At 35.9% G+C, this 23,326-nt stretch overlaps 1 long non-coding RNA gene across 1 annotated transcript; it reads right to left on the reverse strand.

Annotated features, from left to right (window-relative positions):
• Positions 1–8,302: 8,302 nt before the first annotated feature.
• LOC122600616 lies at positions 8,303–22,926 on the reverse strand. The gene is made up of 2 exons (XR_006324077.1): positions 22,464–22,926; positions 8,303–8,572 (listed from the first exon to the last, which is right to left on the reverse strand). It is a non-coding gene; the product is annotated as an uncharacterized LOC122600616 (long non-coding RNA).
• Between the last annotated feature and the right edge of the window lie 400 nt (positions 22,927–23,326).

Here is a 23,326-nt window from a genome sequence, read left to right on the forward strand (position 1 = left end):
CTTGTTAAAAGGTACACGATAAGGGACCTGTTAAGGGAGATGATAACATATCTTATCGTGTCTTAACGTGTCTTTGACGGGTCTTTAACATGTCTTTAACGTGTCTTAACGTGTCCATATATATAGTACTTTTCTTATCGTGTCTTATCAGTTAAGACACAAATAGTGTTTGTGTTTTAACAGGTCCGGACCTGTTAAGACACGAAACACGTTAAGGCCAAACACAAAACACGAAAAATCAGGTCTTGTCATGTTGTGCTAACAGGCCCGTGTCAGAAATTGTCAGCTCTAGTTACATCTACTCCGAAAAATATGCCATATAATAGATGTAGTTTTTTTTACAATAAATTCAAATAGGATGACTGCCCCATATGTTGCTTTGTCGTGGTCAGCCACTAATCCAGTGGTGGCTGATGGTGGTCGATGATGGCGATATTGTGGTCAGCCTATGTCCAACTTCCAAAGTGGCCGGCCGCGTGTATTGTTTCGACCTCAATTATTTGTAGTGACATGGTGAAAGGAAATTGGCCGGCGAAAGAGAAAAGCTTAATTATACTTGTCAATTAATTATCACGTTCTTACTTTGTATGCTTCACATCTTCAAGTTTTCATTCATCATGTGTCTTTATTCTATCCTAATAGCGGCTTCTGTTGTTGTACTTTTGGTATTTACATCCTTTCCGACCTTCTTGAGTTCAGCTTCAACGTCTTGGTAATAGCTTAGCCTTTTTATGGCTATTACTTGTCTTTAAATGGCTTGGCGGCTACGCGACCCCAACTCCAAATCCTTTTCGCCCAATTTAAACCCTTTTTAGCATCATAGTGTTTATCGAGAGTCACTTTAGGACGATTGTTTATTTTTCGTTCTTGTCCTTGGGCTTCCCCCTTGGTGGTGGCTGATGGATGCTATCATGATCTTGGAAACAAAATCAGTTTTTGTTATTGTTTCAATCGAGATCAAAAACCTTTGATCTTGTAGAAAATAATTTCTATCTAAAAGTTAGAGTATGATGTTTGGCCAGGGAGGAATTCACGTTTTGATGATTAATTCACCAATCAAACATCATCTTTCTGTGTGGTGGTCGGTTGTTCAGGATAAATATTGCGTGGCTTTTTTTTCTTCAATATTGCTGTTTTTTTTTTTTTAATGCCATAAGGACATGTAACCTCCATCATGCCAGTATTGTAATTAATAATGGAGCATGAGGGGTTCTTAAAACAAGTTTTTGATTTGCTTTTGGCAGAAAAGATAGATCGGACATGTGAAAGAGAATCTGGCAGGGATTTTAGTGATGGTGAAAAAAGAAAGGGTTTTAACAATGATGATCGACGCTAGAAGTCTAACTCAACGGCAGAGATGAGACATGAAAAAATTATGTGCCACGGATGACGCCAATTTGTTTGATCAAAGAATTGCATTGACCTTCGATTGGGAACAAGGAGGGGTTTTGGGTGATTTATCGGCGATTCTCTTCCAGTCAGAAGGCTACGGAGCCGCTTTACGCCATTCTATCGGAAATGTTTGTGTTGGCGGTGGACGATTCTCCATGGGAGAGAAGCCGACAACCTTTTGTGTGGAGAAGATGAATGTATGTGTTTTTAGGGTGAAGAGAAGATATCTCCATCCCATGATGAGGACCTCTATTTATAAGGGTAACTCACATTGGGGAATAAGTTAGGTTTAGGGTTTTTTCCCTAATGTTTAGGAAAAGATATGATGGACATGTTTATGAGATTCACATGCCATATAATATAATATATTATAATAGTAAAGGGATATGGAAACATACCTTTTCTTTAGGAGGAAAAAAATAAGAGATTTCCTCCATATTTGGCGGAGCTCCGTTCTGACGGATGAGCTCCCTTCTGGCGGAGGTGGGCTCCGTTCTCCTAAGGTGAGCTCCGTATTTCTGGCAGAAATCATCCTTAAGCAGCCTTCATAATAGCAAATTTACATACGGAGGTAGAGCTCCAAAGGGGTATATCATCAATTAGCATGTACACGAGTGAAACACAAAAAGAGAGGTGAAGACTTTTCAGACTATTAGCATCCGCCACTACATTGGCTTGCCGGGGCGACACCCAAACTTTGTAGGCGTAATCTTTCAAAAGAGTTAACCAACTTCTTCGACGATGGTTGAGATTTCATTGATAGATAAGAAATAGAAAATACTTTGGGCTCATATGATCGAAAACTTTTAATAGACTTGACACTATATAGGTAAAAACGCCAAATTTTAAAGCAAAAACAACTCCGACGAACTCTAAATTGTGAAAGGAATGATTCTCCTTGATTTCTTTTAATGCTTCGTAACATCGTTCAACTTCTCCCCTTTGCATGAAAGCACAACCAAGACCATCTATTGAAATGTTACAACAAACCTTCACGTCCTCCAAGTCTTCTTGTAGTATGAGCATCAGGGCTTTACTTACTTTTTCTCGTGACTGCCGGGAATTCAACTTCATTTTGTTTTCTTCAAACTTACCTCACCTCATTTCTATCTAACCTGGTTAATGGCGAAACTATTTTCGAAAAGGCCGAAAGTAAAACGACATTAGTAACCCGCCAAACCACGAAACTTCTAATCTTTGTTGGTCTAGTAGGTTGACTCCAGTTCATCACCATAGATATCCTTGCCGAATCAATCGCCTTCCCTCCATTGTTAATTACGTGATTGAAAAATTTTACTTCTTCTAATTAGAATGCTCATCCAACGAAATGACATGGAAATTTTCCTTTCATAGTATCTCCAAGACCTCACGTAAAACAATTTCGTGGCCGGACTGAGTTTTAGAGTAAACAAAACGTTGTCAATGAAAACAATAACAGAGTTATTACGAATTCAACGTGCACATAACAAATATGGATAACATTTCAGGAACATCCTCATCACGCGCTTTAAGTTGATGATGACTGAAACGAAAATCCATCTTAGAATAATACGATACTACTTCCAATTGATCGAATAGAACATCAAATCTTGACAACGGGTACTCGTTTTCAATTGTTACTTTATTGAGCTCACGAATGATTAAACGCACGAGCGAAAAAACAAACACAAAAAAAATCTAATATCCCTTTCTATACCCTCTTTCTTAGGAATCTTTAAATAACCCGTCTTTTCTCTCACAAAATACTGGCATCATATATGCTTAGGTAATCCGTTCTCCAACATTGCATCGAGCGCTCCCGAAAAGAGAAAGAAACACATGCTTAGGTAATCCGTTCTCTCACAAAAGATTTTGGGGTAGGTTTCTAATTTCATAATTACCATATTATCCTCAAATTTTCACATATCATTTTCATTCATAATTTCTTTCTATCATACCTCATATAGTCAAATATTCATTTAAGAAGACAAGCCAATTATAATCAAACACATTCGCCATATCTCGTATGGTAACATCTATACAATCGTTTTTATACCTAGAGTCTCAAGCTCTACAACTTTATACTAACCCATAGCATGTGCATTCAAAACATTAATCAACTAATTAAATCATATTATTGCACAACTGATTCTCATCACCAGAACTTGGATAGTCTTTTAACATACACTTAATTAATCATCATCATAATAGAGGTCTCAATTTCTACGACGTTATACTAACATGTAGCATGCATCCATCATACAAACTTCCAATTTAAACATGTTACCACACAATTACTTTTCACTACCATAACTCGTATAGTCTTTCGCCACAATAATGATGTCACGGGTCTCACTACCCAATGGTCTTACACCAGATAAATAACGATGTCATGGATCTCACTACCCAATGGTCTTACACCAAATAAATAACGATACCATGGGTCTCACTACCCAATGATCTTACACTAAATAATAACGATGTCATGGGTTTCACTACCCAATGGTCTTACACCAACTAATTATCACAACACATTAGCATACATTCCATGTTTACCATGTATCTATCATACCTTTTTCTTTACAAGCGACTAACGACATATTAAATTTGCAAACTATTTCAAATTTTCACTTTTACCATCTCATAACCAATCATTCAAGCAAAACTAATGCTCTATCATATTCACATATCAACAAGCAAAGTCACATTTTAAATCACATTGCCAAGCAAGGTCTCCAACCTATGGCTTCATACTAACATACTTTCAAATTTAATAGGTTTAACTTAAGCTATTATAATATACGATCATAATAATGCCGCAATCATTATTATGATAACATATTATAATATGTCTCAAGTGAAATTTGCTAAATACTTTCATATGTCACCAGAAGCCAAACTATACACATAAGGAAAGTCATATTTCGCGAAATTTGACTTTAGTTGACCCGTTAAATATATGTACTTTTTACTTAATTGGTATTAATTAAGTGTTATATGATCGAGTTGCTTGTGATATAATCGTGTTCAAGGTGTTTATGTGCATTAATGATCGTATGAGTATATTATGTTCGTGGACTAGTCAAGGTTGTTTGGTAGTTTTAGTTAGTGATTTAATGAAAGGTTTAAGATTTATTTATGGTGAAATTTAGTTAGTATTGTATAAGGATTATCCATGGGTCAACCCTTATCCTAGACCCATACCCATAACCCTATCCCAAACCACCCAACCAAGTCTTCCACCCCATCCATTCAATTCTTACACTTTACTCTTATATATCTCTCTCTCACCTCTCATTTATTCTTACTTTCATTTCATCAACAACCTAAAAGATCCATCATAAATTCCCATTTAATTTCCATTAATCTTGAGTCTTTATTGTTAAAATAGCTAAATCTTACAACCCTAATAATAATATCCATCAAAAATCCAAGAATTTCTAAGTCTCAAGTGTTCATCCATTCTCTAGGGCTCAAAAACGGATTTGAAGTTTGGTCTAGAATTGTAAGTGTTTTATAGCTCAAAACGTCCCTTGTTTATTGTAGAATACTTCCCCGTTGGGAATCTAAACGTTTGGTGGTTGATTTTGACGTAAATTGGGTGTTTTAGCCCCAAATTGTGTTTGGAAATGAATCTTGAGATTTTAGAAGTGGGTTTACATAAAAGTATGATTTTGTGACTTGATTATACTAGAATTTGATTGTGTCAAAGTTTGGTAACTTGAATTGGCTTCTAGGTTGATCGATTTGTATCAAAATTAGAGTTTTGGTATGAGTCCAGGCAATATGCACCGCATATAGGTGACATGCGCCGCATATCGGGTCATTTTTCTGGAAAATATCTTCAAATCTTCATCCAACCCAGAAATGCGCCGCATGTTTCCAAGGGTGTGCCGCATACAAATCCTTTGTCCCTTCTGACTAATAAATGTGTCGCATGTTTTTGGAGGGTGCGCCGCATGTTGAGGATTTTCTGACAATATGCGCCGCATATAAATCGTTGTCTCTTCTGGCCAAAACATGCGCCGCGTATTTTTGGAGGGTACACCGCATCTTTCCCAGGGTGTATCTTTCCGGTACAACGTAATTAAACTTATATTTCATTTATTGATTGTGCGGTGTCTTGGTTTGAATTAGGATGTCTTGTAATGTAACGTAGACTATAATGTGACGATTAAATGTTGATGCATTAGGTTTGTGATCATTGTGCTCCCCGCTCACCCGCTTACTTTCTTTCTAACGACTTCTAAGGCTAAGGTGAGTTCGTAGCCCCTTTTCTTTATATGATTTTGGGGTGAAAAGTGTACATCGTGCTTCATGGTTTTGTTTGATCGTTATGCGTTCGTTTATGTAAGTAATCAAGGTTATATGAATGTTTGGCTAGCTTATCAAGGTTATGTGTTCGTTTGAATTGTTAATCAAGGTTGTATGATTGTTTGGCTAGTTTATTAAGGTTATGTACTCGTTTGAATTATGAATCAAGGTTGTATGATTGTTCGGCTAGTTTATCAAGTTTATGTGTTCGTTTGAATTGTGAGTCAAGGTTGTGTGATTGTATATGTTCGTATCAAGGTTATAAGGTTCATTAAAAGATCCAATCAAGGTTTCAAGGCTCGGTGATCTTTTAACGATCCCAGTTATGAGATCCTTTAATGACCCAATCAAGGTTTCAAGGTTGTGTGATCGTCTATCGATTCAAATCAAGGTTTCAAGGTTATATGATCATTTAATGATCTAATTATGTTTGTATCAAGGTTAAACCGTTGTTATTCTTGACACTAGTTTCTTATAATCAAAACCTACGAACTCACCAACTTTATGTTGACGCATTTTAGTACACTTTTCAGGTAATCAAGTGAACCAAAGACGTGATCGATGATTGCATTGCATGTGATAGGATTGAGCTTGGACTTTTGTGGATCCGTGATTCATTGCCCCCATTCATGGGTTATGCCTAGGATCGTTAGCCATCATTTGATCTAATTTTGTAAACTATTGATGGTGTTGTGCTCCTTGTGCACTATTTGATCCAAAACTTGTAATCGTAAGTGAATTATGTATGGATTGCTCAATCCTTGAATGCATTTAGATTACTCTACTTAATTTTCATGTCACGCTGAGCTTTTCTATTAATGTCTCATGTTTCCGCCTAGTTGGGGTGTTACACACATCTATGGTTTAAGTCTAGGTATCCTTATAATCATAAAATACCTAAATCCCTTAAACCACGGCTTTGATACCACTTGAAAAAACTAGAACCAAATATAAGAGTAATTTTATATATATATTCGGGACTTGACCAATCCACTTTGAACCAACTTTATAATAAAACAAGATTTGTTTCATTGTTAGAGGACATTACCATTGGAAAGTAGACTCTAACACGTTAAAAACAGAGTTACGGTTTAAAAGTTATGGTCGTTTGAAAATTCGGGTTTTGTGCTTAACGGGAAAAAGTTGCGGGGAACCTAAGAGGTCAATAAAAATTGACAAGACCAAAAGTTGCGGCGCAACTTCTAGTCTGATAGCAACAAAACTATTTTTGACACTTGAAACCATTTGCAAACATCTCTAACTCTACTTCAAAACTTCTTGACACAACATTTTTTATTCAAACATGTTTTAAACACAGTAATAGACATAGCAAAAGTATCTATTTGATCAAACACTCATTTTACAACCAAATGGGTCGTTTACCCAATTTGTCATCCTTCAAGTCAAGTAGAACATAATTTTGATACAAAAGACTATGAAACAACTGAAGTTTACATATTTATACATAATCAAGTTTTACCAAAAGTAAACTAAATGTACCAATAGCCATTAGTTCAAAGGGGGCTACTAAGGGTTCTAGCTTCAAACCATTTTTACCGCAAAAGTTAAGATTTCACAATTCAAATCATCCATATTCTTCAAACTACTAAATCTTGTTTTCACTTCTAGGACAACCTATAAAGGGTAAACATCTAAAAAGTAAGTCAAAGCTTAGTGAATACCATTACATATGCTTATACACACGAAGGAAGGCAAAAATACAAAGGACTATCACGTGTAGCCAATGGCATCGTCATACCATCACTTGCATACTCACATTTGCGCTAACAAAACATACATGGATCCATATACGCTAAACAATATACTCAAGAGGTTCTTAGGCCTTATCTCAATACATCAAGAGGTTCTTAGGCCTCATCTCAATTCAACTGTGGGGTTCTTAGGCCCCGGCCTCAAATTGGGCCCTAACGCCGAATCGATTACCATACATGGAATTCACCATCATATGGTAATCAACCCAACGTACATATAATCGTATGCCCAGAGCAGGTCCTGATAATTTGCATGCTCAAGGCTTAATAGTTGAAGTTATGCCCATGTAAAAGCTTTGAATAATACAACACAATATTTATAAAAATTTGGAACCTTTTTTTTGAAAGGTAAAAAAATAAAAAAATAAAAATTTATCAACCATTTTCTATCAATGGTATCACCATTTCGTAGCTTACTTATATAACATGACCAAGATAAGTGTCTACCTAATTTATCTATTCTATTAGTAGTAACACTATATTTATTTTTACTTGTACTATTTTCATGCCTAACGAAATACCTATTTAAAAATCCTTGTAAACATAATCGTTAGTTTCTTATCTAAAATTATTTGAACAAATAAACAAATTAAAATTATAAAAGATAATATTAAAAAAAGATACGATATTATATTAAACTCTTAATAAAATTTAATTAAATAAACTATTTATATAAATATAATGAAGATTTGGAAAGACGTCACCTTTGAAGTTGGAATCTTAAATTGTTAGCGGAAAAGAGTTCATATTTGATTAAGATTGCGAATTGTGATGATCTATGTCGATTCTCTTTTGTTTTATTCCAACATGATTGAAACTTTGAAAGTGAAAAGTCAATGGAAATATGACCAATATGAATTATTTAATTGTTTATACTTATGTTTCATATGATGGGGTTAACAAAATTAAAGGATTAAAAGTCGAGAAACGTGGCTACAATGTATAAGTATTGAAGTCTAGAGTATTAGCCTGCTGCCTCCTAAGTTTTCTCTGCCTTGGGCCTACACCCATCTGGCCCATATGCAGGACCGGCTCTGCGTACGCTAGAGTACTCACCTCCTTCGTGTCTACCGAATCCATGATGACCGCAAGAACACAAATTATAAGCTTTCAATCTAGCACATCAAATTCAAGACGCATATAAGGTCGTTAATCATATTCAAGGTTATCTAACCATAGCCAAACTCAAATATTCACTAGCAAAACCTAACCCATTTACATTCTCATCATCTTCTAGAGTTGGCTTCTTTCCAAAATCTCAATTTACTTTTATAACATCATGACCATAATTCATTTTAATACTAAAATCACCATTTCATTATCTCAGAAATATAGTCCTACAACATTTTACTCAACAATCAATTTCTCCATCTTTTCATAATTACTTCTATATGTCCATACCACATTTTCACTCAAAATCTTCATTTTCATGCTTTAACCATAAAACCACTAAAAACACTTTTATCAAAATATTCATGCAACTACTTATCAATATGTGTCAATGCAAGTAAGAATTTAGGAAAACATTACAACATAGCCAACTTATTTAGAAATCCCCAATTTATAAATGTTTATGAACCTTAGCTTGATTTTAAGTAAATAACCTATTTTTAAGAAAACCCCCAATTCTTACCAATTCAAGAACCCTAAACAGAAATTACTCCATATAACTCATTTTTATGAAAAACTCCCAAAACCCAAATTCACTAGTTGCATGACCCCTAATCTTTGAAGATAATCAAAACTAAGTTATAGAAATCCTTACATTTAAGAGAGTTAAAGACTAAGAATTTGAATCACACTTTTCTTCCTCCTTCACCATGTGTGTTGACACACACGCTACAGACACACAAATTCTCCTAACTTGAAGATTTTTGTTATTGTTATTATTATTCACTTGAAAGATTGCATGATTTAATTGAAGGTAAGAAATTGATAAGATTAAATTGAGAGGAGAACTTGATTAAGAAAATAAGATGGAGAAATGAGTAAAAGAAACAAAAGAAACATGGTTAGCATCTCCTAAGGATGCCACGCCTTATATGTATATTTGATATGGAGAAATGAGTAAAAGAAACAAAAGAAACATGGTTAGCATCTCCTAAGGATGCCACGCCCTATATGTATATTTGATGGAAAAAATATCCGCTAACCACTAAAGTTCCAACTAAATTAATGTCATATCCAAAAACAAAATACTCATAAATTATTTTAATATTAAAACTACAAAAATGGGCTAATTTATTTATCTCAAAAATCTTAGGGTGTTACATTTTAATTTAAAACTATACCCGGACCTGGACCCGGACTTGGACCCGCATAAAGAATTAATATCATCCACATACCCGGACCAAGACCCGCATACCCGAACCGGAACCCGGCCCAAAAATGTCGGGTTTCAGATTTCCCCATCGGGTACGGTTTTTATTTTATGGAGTACCAATCGGGAGTATGGCTGTCGGATGACTCGTAGAGGATAGCATAACGACGAGTATAAGGCTTAAAAGGTTCAAACTCTACGTGAAATGAAATTCGAACACCTAATGAACACCTAATGATCTGGATAGGATTTAAGAAGGCGAAAGAAAGGTAATTGATGAAACTTATATTCAAAATACACTCATTTTCAACTTGAACTATAAAGTGCAAACTTAAATCTTCTTTTATAGATATCGATACTTAAGAATATGATTGTAAAAATATACAATTTGGAACACCTTTGGTTTGGGCTTAAGGACATAATCAATGTCCATCTTGTATTTGGAAAAGTCTAAAGTTTGAACTCACAAGTCAAACATTTGCTTCTTAAAACAAAAATGACATAGGAAACTTACAATTTCAGGTGCATAATCAAGTTCATGATTTCTTGAGAGAAATTTTTTTGAAACGAACGTTTTTCAAGGGTGTTTTGTCAAACAAGTCTTCAAAAAAAAAAAAATTGTGCAACCGGGTAAACCAGTTTTGCCACTACCGGTTTCAAAAAATTGACCCGAACATGGTATTCGCACTAATGGTTTCAAAAAAAAGACGATTGAAATTGAAATTTGCATTACCGGTTTCAGAGTGAACTGACAAACGTACAGGGAATCTTTGACTGGAATAGTGTAATGACAAAACAGCCTGAACCTGGTTTTGCCACTACCGAGTTCGGCCGTAACCCTACGCACGTGGCAACTCGTGGTGAAACCCTAGTTTTGTTTTGTAAACCTATATATATATGTAGTATTGATGTTATCTTTAGCCATTATCAGTATCATAACAAATACTTTTAGATAATAATACACTTAACTATATTTCCAAAAAAATGACATCTTCATCATTCAACCCAATTGTGGTTCAGTTAATATGGGATGGGATGATTGTGTATCATTCGCAAATGGAATCCTGCAAAATGCAGATCCATCAAAAAGAAGAAGTTTTCCTCTTTTTCACATAATGACTTATTCAGAAATTTGTGATGTCACTTACAGTTGTTTTGGTGTTTCAAAACAAGACTTTAAACTGCAATTATATTTATGGTATGAATTTAAGGGTGTTCCCTTTAGAAATTTAATTACGGATGATAATACTTTGGAAATGATTTATCATCTGGGTGAAACGCAATTTGAAGTGAAGTTTGAGCCTACTTTTACAAACCAGTTGTTAACCTTGACTCAAAGTCAATGATTTTTTCAAGCGGGTAACTAGTCACAAGATAACGAAGATGATGAAGACAATGACGATGATGAAGACGATGAACATGTTGAAGATGATGAAATTGACCCAATAGCTGATGGATCTGGTGATGAGGCATCTTATACAAGCGATGATACCATCGACAAATATATAACGTCGATGGGGATGTTTCTGGAGATGAAGATGATGAAGGGGCACATGTACAAGGTCCTTTGGAGCAGCAACAACATCTTAATCTAGACGATGATGATGAAGATCGTCCAATTCCATTCAATGAAGTTCAAGAAGATGTGGTATTTTGGTCAAAAGAAAGAAATGTGATAGAAAAAGGAATGGTTTTTCAAAGCAAGGAGGAACTTGTATATGTTGTTAAGATTTGGAACATAAGAGAAAACAGAGAACTTATTGTTCAAGATATGAGGCTATAGTTTTGGAAAGCACAGTGCATCACCAGGGGGAAGAATTATCGTGGTGTTATGGACTGGGACCCGTGTAGGTGGGTTGTAGTTGGATCTAGCAGAAACAGTTTAGGATTGTTTCAGGTCACAAAATGGGTGGAGAGTCACAATTGCTATGGAGAATTGATATCTAACAACAACCGATGTATGACGGCAAGTATGATAGCTTTTGAAATTTTGCCCCAGGTGCGGGAGTGTTAACTTATAAAGTCAAACACATCCAGGCGCAAGTAAAAATAACTTTCAATTGCGATGTGACCTACACCAAGGCGTGGAATGCAAGAAGGATAGCAATTGAAAGGTTGTATGGAACTTGGCCGAGTAACTTTGATGCATGCCGAAGTATATTGTTGAGTTACAACGTGTTAATCCAGACACTATTGTAGAATGGCTCCATTCTCCAACCAGTTCAAGCCATATACAAACATTCAAGTTTGTATTTTGGGCATTTGGATCAGCAATTAGGGCATTCCAACGTTGTATTCCAGTGATCTTTGTCGATGGCACTCATTTGAAAGGCAACTATAAGGGTAAGTTGCAATTGTAATGACGAAGAACACCAATGGACAATTGTTGCCTGTCGTTTTTGCCTTGGTGATGTAAAGTCTAATGAAAGTTGGGGATGGTTTTTAAATCTCTTTCAAGAGCATGTCGGGTCACAACAGCAGGGTGATTTGTGTATCGTTTCAGACCGTCACCAAGGCATTATTAATGCAGTGAACGAAATTGGGTGGCATCAAAGGTATTGTTTGAGGCAAGTTTGTAGCAATGTCAATGCGCACTTCAAGAACAGGCGTATCAAAATTTTGGCTTAGGTTATCGGTTACACATCCCAACAATCTAAGTATTCTTGGGCGGTGGATGAAGTCAGAGGTGAAGAAGAGGGGGTTTAGCCGTATTTGAGAAACATTGTTTTGGATAGGTGGACTCTAAAGCACGACTCGGGACTTCGTCGTTTGGGTAACTTAACGACAAACATTGCTGATGATGTACCCTAGGGGGAATCTATAATCGGATAAGAACTTTACTAACTCGTCTTTTTTGACGATACAAAAATTAATGCATAAATCCTTCCTATTAACCATGATAAAATATAAAGCGGAGGTTAAACAATCACCTGCAGAAGGTCGCAAATAAAGGAGAATACAGAAGTTACGACTGCTACGGAAGCTACGGACAAAAGAAAAAAGAGTGCAAAAAATTTGAGGAAAGGGAGAAAAGTAAAAAATAAAAAGCAGAGGCAACTATTTATAAGGAATAAATGAACGCTACAGCAACCGATGAAGAGACGTTTCAGGAAGACGCAGCGTCAGAAGGAAGCACGTGTCTTCCACTAACTCCAAAAAGGAAACATTTATTGCCAGGACGTCGGAAGCCGACACGTGGTTCCCACTAACGATACAGGGAACATAAAATAAAAACCGTTTTACTTTCTAGTTCTTTTTATTTATTTTATTTTTATTATTTTTGTTTCTTTGGAGGAGAGTGAGTGTATAATAATACACAAGAGGCTCTGAAATTCAGCTTCCGCCACAATCATAGCAAAAAATTAAAAAATTGTTATTGTAATACATTCAGCTTCATCCTACCATTATGAAGGAACATAATGCTAGGCTGGGGGGCTTGATGATGTACCATCACTAACCCTCAGGACTCTCCGGATTACGAATACTAAACACAGGCTAAACTCTTCTAGGCTTACGAACGGCTAAGGGCGGAGACTACTTATGTATGAGATAGCCTCCGAAGGCTACGCTTTTCCTACAGACAAATAGTACAAGGCAGAACGTGTCTCTATACGTACAGCTCGTACTTGTACCTTGGAACCATAATGTATCGCACAATTGTCCAAGGCTAACGGCCATATGTCTAACGTTACCGTTAGCCTCTAGCCATCTAGATCCTTCTCAAGGGGCCTATAAATACCCCTTGATAAACCCATCAAAACCCTAATGCATTCTAGAAACAAAAACACCTCTCTTTCTACACTTGGTGGCGTGAGGCTAATAATCCTCATACCATTAGGGAACCGCCAGCAAGTACGAAATCACCCATATTCACCCTATTAATCATCTATTAACGTTTTCTCATACAAGATTAAACCCTTACTAATTTAAGAGTGACTCAACCCTTAAACAATTGCCGAATGCCAAAACAATATCCTTGGAAAGGCTCGTATGCTACCTATTAATGCTTTAATTTTATGTTTGTTTTTTGTTATTAGATATCCTTGTCACTTTAAAAAAAACATATATGGCAAAACGACTTACTTTATTTAAAACCGAAACGATTACATAAACAAATCAAAATCCGAATTAACAAAACGGGAATTAGTGGAGTCGAATGAACTATCACCATCATTACGGTGAATGTATTCACCGGGATAATAGGCTGGGGGTGCAGCTTCAGGGTTTTCTATTACGTATTCCTCTCCCGGGTCAGTAATGTAACCATCAGGGCGACTACCAACTGAGCAAGATTCAACAGTAAAGGTATACACATGTTGAATCGTGCTTCTTATTGAGGACTCGACAAAAGTAAGATGGTTAATGGTTAATTGCAACCATTGGACCTTCTGCTACATGTAGGCCTCGTACCTCCTGTCTATTTTGGTGGGTTGGACCACCGTTGCATGTTCTGCAATCTCAGCCTCATACTCTGACTTTCCCGCCTTCAAACGACCGATTAAACATGTCACTGCATCTTTATGCTCGTTATCATCACTCATGTGACTCCAAACATTGTTTGAGGCTCCAAACTATGTGATATTTGGGAATGAATCACCACCAGAAGATGATTGGCCTGCCATCTATTTAGATATGTTTTTTTGAAAATTTAGTTGCTATACTTTTTTTTGAATGCCCAGAATGAGCTTTGTTCGTGTGTGTCTATATATATATATATATATATATATTATATCCACATTTGTGTTTGTAACACCCCAACAAGGCGGAATCATGGGGTATCACAAGAAAAGCACAGCACGACATGAAAATTATGTAGAGTAAAACTAAATGCATAAAGGATCAAGTAAATCCATACGAACCATTCAGTAGTGCAAGTAACCGGGTCATATCTAAGCATAAACTCCAAATCGAGAATAATGAATCACGGATCCAAGAAGTTCAAGTCCATATCCAAATCTAGCCTAATCAAGCAATCAATCATCCAATACATCTTTGAGCTAACATGTTCACCTGAAAATTGTACTAAAACGGGACAACATAAAGTTGGTGAGTTCGTAGGGACAAGTAATAGGAAACAAGTGTGTCGGGATATCAACCGTTAACGATATACGAGGATTAGAATACCTAATAACGTCCAAGGAAACCCTAAAAGGTTCCACGTTATCACAAATCGATACAAGTCAACGTTTACGCTCAATCACAGTTATAATGGCACGACTTACATAATAAATAATGCGCGATAAACCGGCATGACTTACATGATAAACAATGCGCGTAATACGTTCCTCGCACGACTTACATGTGTTTCAAATGCGCGATAAACCGGCACGACTTACATGATAAACAATGCGCGTAATACGTTCCTCGCACGACTTACATGTGTTTCAAATGCGCGATAAACCGGCACGACTTACATGATAAACAATGCGCGTAATACGTTCCTGGCACGACTTACATATGTTACAAATGCGCGATATCACGTTACGACTTACATATATTTCAAATGCGTCATATCACGTTACGACTTACATATATTTCAAATGCGTCATATCACGTTACGACTTACATATATTTCAAATGCGTCATATCACGTTACGACTTACATATATTTCAAATGTGTCATACCACGTTACGTTTCAACTAAACATTCATATACAACATACACGTTAAACAATATCGTTAACAACAACGTTATACCACAATTCGGGGACTTATCGTTATGCCATCAAGATAGACTTAATCGTTATCGCAAATCACAAATCTATAATACGTTATAGGGGAAATATTATCATGCAATGTCCTATGTCTCGTTCCATATCAAAACGTTTTCCATCAACCAACAACACAATGCACATACACTTCATACGATTTTACTTTCAAGGAACCTTTGATGCTTATATATAGGGTCACCCGCAGCCTTCCCACCACATCTCCAACTCATTGAAAGTAAGATCGTCTTATATGTATGTACAACTAACCAAATCACAACGTGTATTCATAAGCGAAAGCATAGTTAACCCAGCAACAAGTCAATGTGTCAACGGAACAATCAATCAATCGATTAAGCAACAATCAAACCAGCACGTACACTTTTCAACCCGAATCTCAATTAAGTCGGGAGGGTTTACGAAACTCACCTTGATTGGATGTGCAAGCTATATACAAGTTATAATCGAGTTATAACGTCCAACAATCGCTTAGCGTGCACCACCTATAAACATATACATTACAAATCACGTGTCAAACCCTAAGTAGGTTTTAGAGAAGCAAATCAACCTTAGAGGACAATTGGGACTTAACTCGGTTACGTCATAACCCTAAAGTGTCTTATTGGTTCAACCGAATATGAACAAGGACGCTTTATCATATCATTTTTGAAAATGGCAGTGGATTCAAGATATAAGGATTATACCATGATAAAGTAGACTCTGTTATGATTCCAACGATAGGTCATACACCTAAAACGGACGTACAGATCAAAAGTTATAAGCGTTTGAAATTAACATATGACCAGAAAAATGCCACTGCGCCGCAGTGGGGTCTGACCCTTCCCACTGCGTTGCAGTGAAAAGAATCTGCACCCAACAGCAGCAACTCATCACCATAAACGACCCAAAAACACCCATTTTGACGCCATAGTCAACCAAGGAAGGTTCAAGACATGTTTTGAAGCACAAACCAACATCATTTGACATAAACAAACAAAACCCCTATCATAGATTCGATTCATAACATCATACAAATCCAGATTCACCTCAAATTCAACCAAAACCCTAATGAAACCCTAAATTGACTCAAATCCGTTTTTGACCCGAAATCAAGCAAGAACCCATAAGATTTGACTAGGAAACATGTTTAATGACATGAAATGGAGAAATTAAGTTAAGTTTCACTTACCAAATCTTCCAAAAGCCCTTGAATCCGAATTTGACCCAAAGATGGAGATTTCTTGCGCTTGGAGGTTTGACCCTTTGACATGATGTTTAGTTGATGATGATGATGAAGTATTTATCACTAATCTAGCCCAAACAATAATAGAAAAATCTAAGAATTTAGAGGGAATGGAGAGGTGTTTTGGTGTTCACTTTTGGAGAGGAAAAGGAAGAAAGAAATGAAAAGGGAAAGGAAGGGGGGAGAGGGAGTTGGGGGCCGGCCTATAGAGGTCCAAATGTGGCTCCCACTCCGCTAACTTCGACCAATAGCTATTCGATACCCATTTAAACGCTAAAACGAAACCGTAAACATAATCTAACTCAACGTTACGTTAAAACATGTCAAAACGTTCCGGAATTTATCATTTAATCATACCTTAAATTTCATTTCGTTACAAGTCAACATAGGTCAAAAGTCGCGAATGTTACAGTGTGAAATGCTGAAGTTGTTGTCTTTTTCCCCCCGGTTTTCCCAATAGCGGGTTCGCAGTCAAATGTCACATCAACCACTATTGGCTCTTCATGTTTACTGTTGTTCTGAAAAGGTGGTACGACGTCTGAAACCGGTAATGCTAATACCGGTTTTGATTTACTTTTCCTGAAACCGGTAATGCGAAGACCGGGTTCGAGCTAAAAATCCCAAACCAGTAGTGGCAAAACCGGTTTACCCGGTTGCACAAAAAAAATTTTGAAAACCTGTTTGACAAAACACCCTTGAAAAACGACTGTTTCAAAAAAAATCTTTTCCTGAGAGTGTAGTGTGTGAAAAATATCAAGTGCGGTCTCTAATATGTTTGATCCTCTCATCATACATTTCACACACACTTCATTCATCCACAATAAAACCTACCATATTCATCATAAAACAAAACCGATTACCTACTTCATCTTTATTTTAAAAGATTTGATCATGAAAATTGAAAATTTGGGTGTGGGGCTAGTTGGAGATTGAAGAAGTGGGCTTTCTTTTCATCATTCATTCCACAAGAGTTTGGGTTGTATTTCTATTACTCTTTTCATTTATTGTAAACAAACATGATTTTTATGATTCATATTATGATTATTTGTGTTTGTCTTATTATGATGATTGTGACTAGTTGGATTAGTGTTTGGCTAGACATTATGATGAATCTTATTTTGTGGTGACAATGTTTAATTGATGGTTGAAAAGTTGGTTACTTGTGTGTTGGATTGATTTTGACTTTGTATGGTCAAACTTTGATTAATTGATAAATTTGGTTAACATGACATGTATTAGTGCTTTGCAAATAAACGTTTGAATGAACTTGTATATGTTGGTAATTTTTGACCATGGTGTTTATGAACGTAAAACCATATGTTTCCTTTGGAGTCAATTGGTCAAATAAGATTCGTAAAATTAATAAGATGTAGTTGCAGTAAAAGATGATCGTCTAAGTGTTTTTATAACTTGTTACCTTGGATTGGATACATAAAGGGACACCAACTTGTATTTTGATCTAAGCCTCTTGAGTCGTTTTTCGTGCCAACGGTAGAAATGGGGAATACTTGTGACCGCAATACTTATTTCTATTGTTTTTAGTGATTTTAATGTCTAAATCTTTTATGGTAGATGACCGTCTAGTTAATTGAGTCGGATAATTAAGTCACGTCATTTCTCAAGTAAAAATCAATGATTTCTAAGTCACAACTAATCATCCAACTTTTATTATTTATTTTTAGTCAACCATAGTCACCATGAGATGGGGGATTCCGTCTAGCCAAGCACTTATGTGAAATTTTGATTGCGTATTTTACTCTCCTTGCTTTAGTTTATGGTCGCATATCGTTTTTGTAGTTTAGTTAATCAATGAAATCTCTCTTTTTATGCTTAACAAAGTGCATTGCATCATCATCATTTTAATTCGCATAAGATTTTCATTTTACCGCCTCCTTGTCGACACTCGAGTGATACATGTGATATACTTTAATTTTGTATTTGGTCAAGTTCTTGACTTTCCATCCATTTCATCTCATTCTTCCATCTCCCCTTATTATTGACAGTGGCCCGTTGACTTTCAAACGACATCATTCGGGCCCGCATCAGGCCTGATTGTTTGTCACGCAGCATTAACCGAAAATTCTACCAAGTTTCCACCTCGGTCTTTCCAGCGAAGATTGTCTTGTTTATTGTTTATCACTATCGGAACATCTAGATTGGAAATTTGTGGGAATTATGATACCAAGTAGAAATTCATTTCCAGCTATGCTTATCGATAAGATCCGTGAGTTTTGTAGTAACAAATAAACCCTCTTGATCAAATTACGCTGATGCGTCTCGTGCGTCTCGTTTGTGGAACAAAATGTGAGGTCTGATTAATGAGAGATGTACTAAGACCACACTAAGTGCATGATTTATTTCTTCTCAGAGTTAACCATTGTAAAAATATCCTTTATGGCTTGGTACACATCCTTCTCCACAATATTCTAGGCAGCCTTGTAGAAGGTTGATGTGTGCCCTCTCCAATTAAAAGCATTGCCTCTTTTATTTCACCATCTTGTAATTTTGTAACCATGTAATCACAATTTGCTTCTTTTTACTTTTTCTTAAACAATTCACATGGTCTTTGGATAAAACAAGTATCCCTTTTTTTCCTAAAGGAACTCCTCATATGAGCTATGAAGCGAGTATTACTTCACCTGCATACAATATTCCATTATGAGGAGTTCCTTGGGGAAAAGGGGGGGTACTTGTTTTATCCAAAGACCATGTGAATTGATTAAGAAAAAGTAAAAGAAACAGATTGTGATTACATGGTTACAGAACTACAAGATGGTGAAACAAAAGAAGCAATGCTCTCAATTGGAAAAGGTACACATAAGCCTTCTACAAGGCTGCCTAGAATATTGTGAAGAAGGATGTGTGCCAATCCGTAATGGATATTTTTACAATGGTTAAATCTGAGAAGAAATAAATCATACACTTAGTGTGGTCTTATTACCTCTCTCATTGATCAGACCTTACATTCTGTTCCACATACCAGACGTAGGAGACACATCATCGTGGTTTGATCAAAAGGGTTTCTCTATTACTACAAAAGTCACATATCCTATTGGTAAGCATGGTTGGAAGTGGCCTTCTACTTGGTATCATATTTCCCACAACTTTCCAATCTAGATGTTCCAATAGTGACAAACAATAAACAAGACAATCTTTGTTGATAAGACCAAGGTAGAAACTTGGTAGAATTCTCGGTTAATGTTGCGTGGAAACAATCATGCCTCACCTAGAAAATGTACCATGGTATGACCTTGTTTGGTACCCTCAAAGCATACGCCAACACACTTTCCTCCTTTGGCCTGTGATTAAAGGTCGGTTAAGCACACAGGATAGACTACAACAATGGAGTTCTCCATACATTGAACAACTAAACAAATGCCTTCTCTGTAAAACGGAGAAGAAAAACCCATGCCCGTTTATTTTTTCAATGTCTGTATACCGCAGCTAAAGTCTTTAAGCTCAAATTTTGGAATTCTTCAACTAACTGGAACGACATATGTTCCAAACAGATCTAATTTGAATAAAGTTTGTTGTTTTCATCAAGGAAAAAGAAAAGATTTTCCTTCAGGTGACTTGGGTCAAGGATGGTTTAAAAAAAAATGGATGCTTGTGGTGCATAGGTAATCATACAAATAAAACAAAGGGTTTCAATTTAGGCGAATTGTTAAATTGCAACTGTGCTAAAGTTCACAAGCATTTATCTATGGCTTGGTGCCGATGTGTCGTAATCAACTGACTTCATTAACACCAATTCCGACTTTCACCAAAAGCCCAATTGTTAGAGGGGGTTCGGAAAACAACCTAAGTACTTCGTATTGATCTACATACAGAAGAATTTTGGCAATCGTCATTTGAGGAGGCAAGCCACTTGAAAATTATGGAGGCGAAGTGGAATTCATTGCCGTCAAAGATCAAGAAAGTTGTAATCAAGAGAACGCCATAAGAAAATTTGGAAGTTGTGATGTTGCTTAGATTCTCTTATTATTTCTACAAGGAATACTTCCATTTTGCCTACATCTATATGTAGCTAGTGTTGTGCCAAGTTATCAGCCGATTGACATATTCAGTCAAATACTTCAAACTTCCACTCGAAAAGAGGATGTGGTTGGCACTTCCACTCAAAAAGAGGGTAACCCATCGACTAATTCAAATAATGAGGACCCTACTATAACCGAATCTAAAATGTTGGCTTCCAAGCCTGACATAATTAAGTGTGACGACTGACAAGGGACTTGCTTCGTTGCAAGGACGAGAGACAGTGACCCCTGCTACTTTAGTTGCTTGCAAGGCAAATGAGGATCGTCCTGTTGAAGATCACAATTTTATGTTGCATTGTAATACTGACTCAGCAATAAGCAATGTAGATGAAACAACGAGCAGCTGAGGTAGCAGATTGTACGAAAGTTGATGTATGTGCAAGTAAGAACAAGGAGAATTAATTGCATTTTTTCTGTATTATTTGTTGTATGAGAATCGAGAAGTATACGTTTAGAAGAAAATAGGAAGAGAGTGTTAAAAGAATGTTAGATAGGAGTAAAGTAACTCCCAATGTCGTCTTCTACGGGTTTTGGGTCCCAATACCGTCTTCGACGGTGTATGGGGGAGGTTGATATGTAGACAGTCTTACCCCTACCAAAGGTAGAGAGGCTGCTTCCATGTTCCATCCTAAGTAGAAAAGGACCTCCAGCCTTGCTGGGCATGAGGATCGAACCCATGACCTCTGTTTCCAGAGGCATGAGCTCCAACCACTGATCCAACCCAGTTGGTAGGAAGCAAATGTCTGATGTGATGTTTGTAGAATTAAATTAAATAGGTTGTTTTGTTACATCTTCAGTATAGAATTGAATTATTTTCACTTGTAATGTCATCATTTTTGTTATTCGTGAGAATAACAAATTTAGTCCTTGGATTATTACTAAACATGAGTTATTAGTCCGTTTCTTTATAGCATTATGTTTAGCTTATGGATTACAGTACGTGTTGATACTCGATAAATCTATAACAATGTATATATGTAACCAAATAACAATGATTGGGACATCACAATGTTCATATTAAACTCTTACGTGAATTTTCACCTAAGAAAAGTTGATGCCAAGCTTATATATGTTAAAATGACCGAAAGGGTATGCTTACCCATTATCACATAACTTATATTTTAAAAGTAACTATGAAATTAATGATACTAAAAAGGCACTTTTGCCTTTGCATAAAAACATTACAGAAACATTTATGAGTTTTATAATGTTTTTAAGCTTTACACCTATGACAATAATGAGGTCTTACACATATAAAATTTATGAGTTCTTACATTTATGACATTTATTATAAACAACCAACAAATTTACCTACTAACATAGTTACCTACTAAATATATTTCCAGTTTTGATTATCAACGTATTATTTATGTAATTCATCATTAGCTTATTGGTAGCTATAATTTACACAATGTAATCAAATTTATATACTCATGTTTGTTAGGAGTGTTTCAATATTGATGTAAGTTACAAGGTAAATAAAGAGAAATAGTGATGCAAAGAAAGAAAAGAATGAAAACAAAATAGTTATATATATATATATAAAAACAAAAAAAACAAAAAAAAAAACAAATAGTGATGGATGCATTAAAATATAGAGATGCATAAGTCTAGATAAATATAAAAGATAAAAAAAAAATGTAAAGGAAAGAATGAAAGCAAGATGAACATAATGAAAAAGAAGGATGAAAATCATACCTGTGTGTAGCAATGAGGATGAACAGAACTGAGAAAAAAGAAAAGGAGGTAGATGGATAGGTTTGTGGGATATGGGAAAATAAAAGAAAGCTGAGTGATACAATGGTATAAGGATGTTTTACAAGTTGTGTTGAAAAACCATTGTTTGAATGGTTTTTCAAAACTAGCTTATATAAGTCCAACATAAGCTAAAAAGGAAATAATCCCAGTAAATAAGCTAGGCCAAACACCCCCTAAAATGAAATAGAGTAAGAAAAATACACCCCAAAATGCAAATTCAAATCAATGGATGAATGTGGAATGACAATCTTCTTCTTCTTCAACCCTTACAATGCTTTAAAATCCAAAATCTCTAAAAATTGATGATTCTTCGCTCTATAGATGAAAATGGTTAGTAAGTTTTGTAGAGAGTGATGGAGATGAGATGTGGATGAATTTTTAGATGGTGATAGATGGATGGTGAAATGAATGATGATTTTGAAGAAGAAAAAGAGGGTTTTTGTTATAGTCATGTTGTGTGAAATTGAAAATAAAATTATGGCTCTAATGCTTCTTTCCGTTTTTCTCCCTTTTTTAGTTTGTTGTCTGCACTTTCTTACTTATAAATTAAAGACAAGCACACCCCAAAATATCTCTTGTGTGGCTTTTGTGTGTGAGAAATAGTTGGGAGTAGTAATGGAAGTGGGCCTGGTCAATTGTGGTTGGGTAATAGAATTAAGGGATTAGTTTCTTGGAATATAATTATCTTTGACCGAATGTCTATAATAGGAAAAAATTAAAGTTATGTGTATTGTACGTAAGCAACTCGAAAAAATATTTATTGTATGTAAAAAAACATACGTAGCAACCATATACAAGTGTCA

The sequence above is a fragment of the Erigeron canadensis genome, chromosome 5, assembly GCF_010389155.1.
Source record: "Erigeron canadensis isolate Cc75 chromosome 5, C_canadensis_v1, whole genome shotgun sequence".
Classification (NCBI taxonomy): domain Eukaryota; kingdom Viridiplantae; phylum Streptophyta; class Magnoliopsida; order Asterales; family Asteraceae; genus Erigeron; species Erigeron canadensis.